Raw genomic sequence first — 9,213 nt, 5'->3', positions numbered from 1 at the left:
TAAAAAGGCAAGACTAGCCCCATTTGTTTTCTGAAATTCTTGGAACATGCTATCAAATAAAAAGACTTTAAATGAAGTTTTTCTGATGGTTTTGTTTTTGTTTTTAAACACATATTTAAGTAATTACTATGTGTCAGTCACTGTGCCAGGTTTTGGAGGTTAAGAAGTATAGCTAGTTTTATTGTTGTTGTTGTTGTTGGCTTTGTTGTAGAGTTTGTTTTGTTTTTAAGGAAATATTTGAGACCTCCAAATCCTTCAAAACAGTATTCTTAAACAACCAGAAGGATATTCTGCTATCTACCTGTCTTTCTGTCTATTTGAATATAATCTACCATCCCAAAGTTACTAGACAGTCATGTTTCTGATTTTTAGGGCTCTTTGTAAAGTTAAGCAAATCAGAGGTTCACTTCTTAAAGTCAGAGGAAAGGACAATTACAGAGCGATTATTTTTGGTTATGGCTGAAAACTAACTAATGGCTACACATTGATTTTAAATATCAATTCGCCTTTTATTTTGAATAGTATTTGTTTTTTTTTCCCCCTAAAATAGTTCCTGGGAAATTAATATGTATTTCGAAGGCCATTATTATTCCACATTATTCACACCACCTAGCACACTGCTAGATACAGAACAAGTGTTTAATAACTGCTGGCTGTTTAATTTGTTTGCATAATTAATTCATTATACAGTTGTCTATGATCAGTTCTATAGCTGTATATGTAGGCAGGCCATTCTTATTTTTATTATCTCTGAAAAATGTCACCTTTCTCGCATTTTCTCATTAGATGAATTAAAATGACACCCAGAAAGGGACTTTATGGCAAATACGACTTACAAGAAAAGTCTTTAACTTTTATCACCCTTCTTCTACCCGCATTATCAACTCAATTCACACATTTAAATAACTGAAAACTTAGAAATGATTTTCAGAGATGTAATTTTTAAAAAATCAGCTTAGGAGATAATACGCTTCAACACAAAAATGTCCTTATTAAGCCTATAATAGCTTTTTCTGAATGTAAAACTGAACAGGAAAGTTAATTTACATATTTCTAATGTTTATTAAAAGTCATCATACTATCCGTTCTTAACAGACTTGTCTGCGTTTCTTAAGTCGGTGTTTTTGGAAATCTATTTCATTTTTTAAATTCTCATTTATGATCTGAGCCCTTATTACATTTAATAACCCTAAAAATTGCCATCAGCAACTTTGATTCAACAGATGATAAACTTGACAGTTTTTACAGCTGTTACGAGCACAAATGCAATGGAAATAAGGTACATGCTCATGTAAAGTAACACGAGCCCACATACTTGCGTGGACACACAAACAGTTCTTTAAAATGCTGGAAAGCAGGGCACACTGGGCGGAGCCCGCTGGGCTGTCCGCACCACCACAGCCACCAAGACCACAGCGTGCAGTGACTGCAGCTGCCCAAAGAGGAGCAGGAGGGACCCCCACTAATGTCGGGAATACACTTTAGGAAATGACCTCAAACTCTTGGCTGCAATGTTGAACCCTACTCTCTAGATCAGCAGTCAGATTTTTTTTTTTTTAATGTTCTCAGCTATTTAGTGTTGGAAGAACAAGATTACCTCTAGTACATCCAGCCTAATATTCTTAATAAATATCCTTATACAAGGCATTTAGATGATACTGGACAGAATTATCTAGAAGGGTGGATGAAGTTGAAAGTAGATACTAGTCATCACACATATGAGAGCACCAATGTTACTGAAACCCCCTACATGAAGGTGAAAGTTCTTTGCTGGGTTATTATGACAGGACTTCAAAATCTAGGACAAATGACCAAATTCATCAGAGCTACATGGACCCAGCCTTATACTACAGCCTTGTTTATGAGCTCAGAAGAAAGTAAAGACTTCCCTGCAGTGAGATTAAACACTAAAAAGGCAGAGACCGATTATACTGGAAAACAGTTAAAGCCTTTTAGCATATTCGTGACTATCATCTAGAGAATATGCTAATTGGTTTATGAAAGCAGATGTGGATGCGTATGTCATACTAGACAACTCGAGATGGCGGCTTGAAGTGTTACGTAAAGCAGGACACGTGAATGGAGGAGCAGGACATGTACTGAGCAAAGAAGCCTTGAGATTTGTTGATGTAATTAAAACATTGCACCTCTGAAGGCAGCTCTGGGGAGATGCATGGAAATCCTAGACGCAAAACCAGATTCCAGTGATCTATTGGAAAAGAAACTTTTCATCCCCCTTTGCCAAAATACCATTTACTCCAAGGTTCTCTACCCAGAACCCTTTGGTGGTGGAAATGTAACCATTATCCTCCCCTAGAGGGTCCCACTCACCCTTCCAATTTTGCAATTTCCTTTCGCGATGCCAGTGCTACAATTATGTTTGAGTTAGAATACCTCTGCTGTCGTCTCCATTAATATGGTTATTTACACAGATGTCAAGCTGCCTTACCTGAGAATCTGTTAAAGAGAATAAGCAAAACAAATAAAAATAAAGATCGAGAAGCAAACTTAAGATATCCTTGAAATGTGAAAGCCGTACGAGGATGGCTTGGACAGGTTACGGCAGTGGAGTAGAATAAAGTCGAAGTGGCTGAAGTATATTTAGAAGATAGGATTGTCGAGGTCTCGTGGGACACTGGATGTGAGCAGTGAGGAGTAAGAGAGTGAGGGATCCTAACTGGCCTCTGTGCCTCCAGTCACTGTCTACTCTCACGCAGCATCATACATGTATTACCAGTTAGTAATTTCATAATGTCATCCAATGGCTTAGCTTTACTTAAAACAGAGGCATTGCATGACCCTGTAACTAGAGTATTTATACTTCTGTTATAGCACTTAAAATAGCCAAACTTTTATTACAATTAATTTTAGGCATTTGTTCCTGTGTATCCATCAGTCTTCCATAAAATATAGTAAATTTTTTGAAGTCGGAACAACATTCAGTGGGTCTCAATTCTTTTATGAGACCATAAGGAAATTAAATGGAAGGAGATTCTCTTAAATACTGGCATATGGCAGGTAGAAAGCGAGTTCCAAATTAGCTATTGGAAGTATGGTCTGAGACCTGACATTGTTTTGCTTACCATTTTATTTTATGGGTCTGGTCAAGAGGAGCACAATGTCAGTCCTGATCCTTTATTTTTAATAAATTCAATAACCATGTGTTTAGAGTATGAAAAATTGCTGTGAGCACAAGTAACAGTGATGATTGATTGAAACAACATTTTTGTTAAATGAAAATTTCTACTTCGCCATGTTCTTTCTGCATTTGTATTTTTGCAGGATCTCGACTGAGAATTTACACTGTTCTTCAAACTCACAAAATATCTATGGTAAACATTAAGATTTTTTTGATCATACTTTCTGATTTCCCATCTGTACCTACAAAAAAATAAATTCTTTTCTGAAAAGAAAAGTAAACACATTTACAAGTTTAATTTCCTCTGGGAAAAGTGGAGTTTTCAGAACAACTTTAATGTTTTTTTATTTGTCTTTAATGTGTAACTTGTGATTTAATTTTTATTCACATTGTATATTCATATTTGCATGATAAAGAGATACTGTGTCATTTTTAAATACCTCTTTATCATCTGAATTGCTGAAAGAAGAATACGAAGGGATGAAATAGGGAAATAATTTTTAAATCTCATACGGATGAACTTCTCTAATCCTGCGATATTCAGCACAAATTAGCAGCAGACAATCATCTTTCTGTGGAAAGTTTGGAATGACTATTCAATCACAATATTCAGTTTCATGACATCTAACTAATGTCATCTCACTCTTTTTTTTTTTTATCGGCATCACCTCTCTAATGGCAGTTAGCATCTTGGTTGATAAGAATGATCATCAGGATTTTCTCTTAACAGCATCGGCACTAGCTTGCCTGGCATGTGACCCAAAAGCTCTCCTCGCATTTTTGATCCAGCAGCTTTGTTCAAAGCACTGCCAGGCATATGCTTGACCAATGCTGCTGGTCAAGAGCGATAAAGGCTTTTTAGCCTGGTAAGGATAACTTCCTTTCCAAAAACGATAAGACAAATATAACGCTCCAAAACTATCTTTTTCCCTTGCCAGCCAGTCGATTTGCAAACCACTTCCGGGGATGTTCTGAGCAGTGGCCTGGTACATGCCAAGCCCTGTTCCTTAGTTTTCATTATGCCAGTGAAAGAGGGTCAACGTGGAGAGTTACACTGCCCCTCCGAGGGGCAGGTCCCGTATGCCAGACACCTGTCAAGCACATCACACACGGTATCTTCTTGCGTGATTCTGCACAGAACATTGAGAAATGGGGATTACTTTATCTTTTCTTCAGAGACAGAGCAAAATAAGGATATTTTCAAATAAGAACGTTCTAAAAAAAAAAAAAACACTATTTCTTAAAAGGCCATGGTTAACAAAAAAAATAAAGTAAAAACAGAAAAAGAAAAGAGAAACTCAGGGCTTACAGGAAATAGGAGATGATGAATGATGGAGAAGAGCTTTCTCCACTCCCCTTGAATCTGAACTGGCCTGTGACTTTCTTAGGATAATGAGACAGGAGCAAAAGAGACATAAGCAGAAGCTTAAAAGGCTTTTATATTAGCGCTTCCTCATGACTGACTGCTCTTGGGACCCCTGCCACCTTCACTGTGGGGAAAAGCCTGGGCTTGCCCACCAGACGATGAAAAATACGTGGCCTGGTTAACCCCAGAAGCAGAGGTCCCCAGCCAAACGCCGTTCAGACCCAGTGGTAAGTGAATGCACCTGAGACAAGCAAAAAAATTACTTGATTGAGTCCAGTCCAAACTGCTGATACACAAATTTATAAGTCAAATGAATGGTGGTGGTTTTAAGCAACTGAGTTTTCGGGTAGTTTATGTGCTAACCGATCATGAACTTGGAAGCTAGATGTGGCATGATGCCAAAAGAAAATGTTAAAAAATGTGGCATTGACTTTGAGACTAGGCAACTGGAAAAATGGTGAAGAAGCTGTTTGGAAATTTATAAAAATGGTGATCCAGGTTATACATAGAAGTACAAAAATTAATACCTGCCACAATTTGGAAAAAAAAGCAGTATCTAATGAACTTTTGAATTTTCTAAGATCTCCAGACAGAATCATAAACGTGTCATTTCATTTATTTTATGATAAGGTGTGGAAAGAAGGAGATGGGTTTAAGGAAGAATTATTTAATTTTAAAGCAGAATGTAGAGAGAATTTAGAAGGCTTGGGATCTAGTTACTTGCTCACATTTCACCTTTCCATGCAGTAAAAATTCTTAATGGTAAAGAGCAAATCAAAAGTGTGACTATAAGGAAAATTGTTAAGATCTATAAAAGTTTTATGGTAGTGCCCAGAAATACCTTTCAACTAAATAAAAAGGATTCTAAGAAACTTAAAACATGTTTTAAGGGTTTTATTCAAGCAAAAAGCCACCAGCTTTCACTTGCAGAAATGCCTCTGGACTGCCAAAATCACAGTAGCAGAATGCAGATCGAGACAGCTGCTCACACGCAAAATGAGCCATTTTTTTCATGAGAAGAAAAGGACATTTCAGAGAAAGAACCAAGATATAGAGCCAACAGCTCTGAAGAGCAATGGATCAGGAAGCCATTTCCAGGACACAGTCGAGAAAACAGACTGAGAGCCCCACCTAGGGAGCAGAACCAAGCTCTACTCAAGGATCATCTGCCCATAGGTGGGAGATCTGGCACGTTTAGCCTGGAGGATTCCAGAAATCTTATGAACCGGTGGCTACTTTTTTGCCTGAGAGTGTCTATTATGGTATGTTACATCTATATGGCATGGAGGTAGAGGATGTCGTGATGGGGGCATATGTCTTGTCTTAGTTCACTGGTCTCTGGAGGTAGAAGACTCGTATCTAATAGATGCTGGGATCATGGACTTCAAGTCTGATGCCCAGATGAGTTAAGACTTTTAAGGGCTCTGAGATGAGGGACATATTTTGCATGTGAGAGCAATATAAGTTACTGCGGCCAGAAGTCACAGATAAATTGCAAAAAATATCCACAATGTTTTGTAGCTCCTCCCATCAAAGGTAACATTTTGTTCACCTCGAGTCTAGTCTGGCCTTGTGACTTACTTTGGCTAAGTGATTAGAAGTAAACATGATACAAACAGAAAATTGAAAAGTGCAGCTGCACCAGAGAATCCTCTCGTTGCTTTCGGGACCATGTGAAGAAGTCTCAGCTAGCCGACTGGATAAACAGTAATATGTAGACATCCTAGAAGCTGACCCATTTAGCTGACGGGCAGCCACTCAAGATACATACATGAGAAAGCCCAGATAAGACTGATAGAGAAACATTCAGCTAATCCCAGACCACTTTGCGAACTCACAGATTACATGGTAAATAAATAGTTGTTCGGGGGTAGTTTGTAGCACAGAAATGGCTGATACACTCACCACGCAGCAGCTGACTGGTGACCCAATCGTTCTATTCTTCAGAAAGTGACCTTTTACCCACTCATTTCTTTTCCTTATCCCTACTGGCCGCACTTGAATTCCAGCCTATCCCAGTTTCCATGGGCATATTTTTAAGTGTCAGAAGATGCTGCATATTTATGCTGGAGCATGTCTGGAAAGCAGTGATTATTCAATTATTTGAAAAAACAGAAGGGATGCCATGAAAGATAGCTAAAAATTAAGAGGGTAAACTCTTTGGAGAGACATGTCCAGGTATTCCTCCCCCATAAGGATATTTATCATTATTTCATTCTTCTAGTGTCTGTTTTATTTAAATATCATTTATATCCCTGTGCAATCACTTTGACACTGGGCTTGACTCTGTCAAGTCCACGCACTTAAATTAGTGCCACAGGGAAGAAGTAACACGCGGGGCACTCATTCCACTCCATCTCCTGGTCCCTCCTGAGCTGGCTTCTGAGACGATTTACTCGGGTTTGTCTCTCCCGTCCCCATGAGCAGCAATGACCTGCTCTGTAAGGACTCATCTCCATGCCGCCCCCTGCCCTCACAGTGAAGGCTAACGTTAGACTTGAGCTCAGATGCTGGCTCTGGCACTCAGCGGCTGTGTGTCAAGGTGATTATACATACCCCTCAATGTTTTGTAAGGATTAGATGGGATGGTACACAAGAAATACCTTTGAGCCTTGCACGTATTAAAGTCTCGGTTTTTAAATAGATTTATCTGACTGACAGATATAGTACACCTCTGCTTTTGCTGTCCTTGTGACAACAAAGGATTTGCAAGACTGAGGCGCTCCAGCGTGGTCTGCCGTGCAGGACAGAGACGGGAAGCTGCTTCTTTGTGATCCGTGCCATCTGTGCTGCTTTTCTGGCCTAAAGGTGAGAACGGATTTGACCATGCAGTGGGCTGCGTCCTCTCTGGCCAGCCATATGCCTCAGGAGAGGTCTGCCTGCTTACTTAGCTGAACTGGAGCCACCTCTGGGGTGGTGTCATGGTTTGAGGACAACAAGGTTTCCTGGATTGAGCACAGGAGCAGGGATCATGGGTCGTAGGCTTTATGCCAGGTCCCAGTGCTCATTTGCTGAGTGACCTTGGGCAAACCACTTCCCTTCTCTTCTTTCTATTAAAAGGAAATCATCAATCTTATGGCCAAATCTCACAAAGAAGTACTGAAGATTAATTTAAAATATCTGGAACAATTTCAGAGGAAAACACCGGAGGGATTATAATTAGTTTATAATCTATAATTAAGTCTATAAATAGTGAGAGGTATCCACACCTGAATTATACATTTAAAAATGACACTTCACTCTTTAAAAAACTTTTTAAGGAAAATGAAAACCAATTATTTGGTCATATTCACAGAGATGAACTGGAAAATATGAAGATCATGGCTGCAATACAGTCTTAAACTTGGACTTCCCAGTGAGACGACAAAGCTGCTGGCAGAGAGTAACATGAGTGTCAGATGTTCCACACTAAGGATTCAAACGCGAACTCACGAAGGAAATGAGTCGGGGGTATTTGGGATCTTAACCCAATTCCAGATATGGAGATTTTATGACAGAATAATAAGTCGTAGAGCCTTCGGAAAACACTGGAAAAACCCTCTCCCTAAACTTCCTCTCACGCCCTTCAGGTCCGCTGTCCTTAATCCTGGCAGGAATGAGCTGCTGCGGGAATAAGCGGGGCTTCCCACAGCGGCCGAAGCTCGTTCGGTCACCTCTTTCTTGGGACACACACTGTAACTCTCTGAGCATCCAGAAGTCTCTTCCTTTTTCTGCTCTTTCCCCCTTCCGTTCCTCCAACCGAAAACCACTTCGGACAGTACAGTAGAGCATGGTTTCAAGTGCACCAATTAATCTTACCGCTGTTTTAGGAATTTCAAAATATGCGGTTGAGGCAATTTAGGTAAGACAGACCTCCAAAGTTCAAGGCAGTTGCAGAAACACACTTAATCAGCGAGCTGAAAGCAGATGAAAGCGCGGCCCCGCCCTCCCAGGTCGCCGGCTTCACTCCCTGGGCCGGCAAACCCGTGCCCGGACCTGGGCCTCCGCTGTGCTCTGTCCTCCCTCCCGGTCAGGAGTGGCTCTCCATGCGCATCGCGACCCCGAGGACCTTGACGCCCTCTTCTGTCTGAGCCGCAGGCCAACACCTGTTTTCCGGCCGAAGCTGGTCATCTCACAGCCCCTGACCTCCAAGTTGACAGGTCACGGTTTTAATGCACTGGGTTCGTAAAAACAAATAAAATGGCACTTTTGATTTTTTCTCTGGCTTATCTTCCCCTCTTCGCTAGCCTTCACTTCCCTGGGCTGGGGCCAAATGTGGAGGAGACGAAAACTTAGCAGCACAAGGTTTATTCTCAGTCGAGATCATCTCTGTTGGGTAAATAGTTCATGCATCTGGCTCCACTCCTAACAGGCCTGTTTCCCCCTCCCCCCAACTCCATCCCTGCCCCTTCCCCAGATGGGTGCTGGCTTCAGGGGACGCCTCCTGTCCTCCTGATGTCAGGATGAGGGACAGGCCTGGCCTCACGGGAGGTCTTGAGCTATTCCCCCTGCTCCAGCCCTTTGATCCCAGCTGTCCTCTGACTAGTCTCGGCTGAGGCGGGATGGGTCCGGTCTTAGCTGTGGAGCCCTGCCTGTGTTTCTGCTCCAGCCCTGGCTGGTGTAACTCCTGGTGTGTTTGCTCTGCTGGGCCACGCTCCTGGGGAGCCCAGAACCCCCACTTCTGAGCAGGCCCCTCTCCGACTCTGACAAGTACAATTCCCACGCCAAG

The 9,213-nt window shown here is 41.2% G+C and overlaps 1 pseudogene; it reads left to right on the top strand.

Moving 5' to 3' along the window:
- LOC112472583 overlaps positions 1-2,415 on the top strand; it is a 14,794-nt pseudogene extending 12,379 nt beyond the window's left edge.
- Positions 2,416-9,213: the final 6,798 nt, after the last annotated feature.

The sequence above is a fragment of the Pteropus alecto genome, unplaced genomic scaffold, assembly GCF_000325575.1.
Source record: "Pteropus alecto unplaced genomic scaffold, ASM32557v1 scaffold87, whole genome shotgun sequence".
Lineage (NCBI taxonomy): Eukaryota > Metazoa > Chordata > Mammalia > Chiroptera > Pteropodidae > Pteropus > Pteropus alecto.
This window is presented reverse-complemented; position numbering and strand designations above follow the sequence as displayed.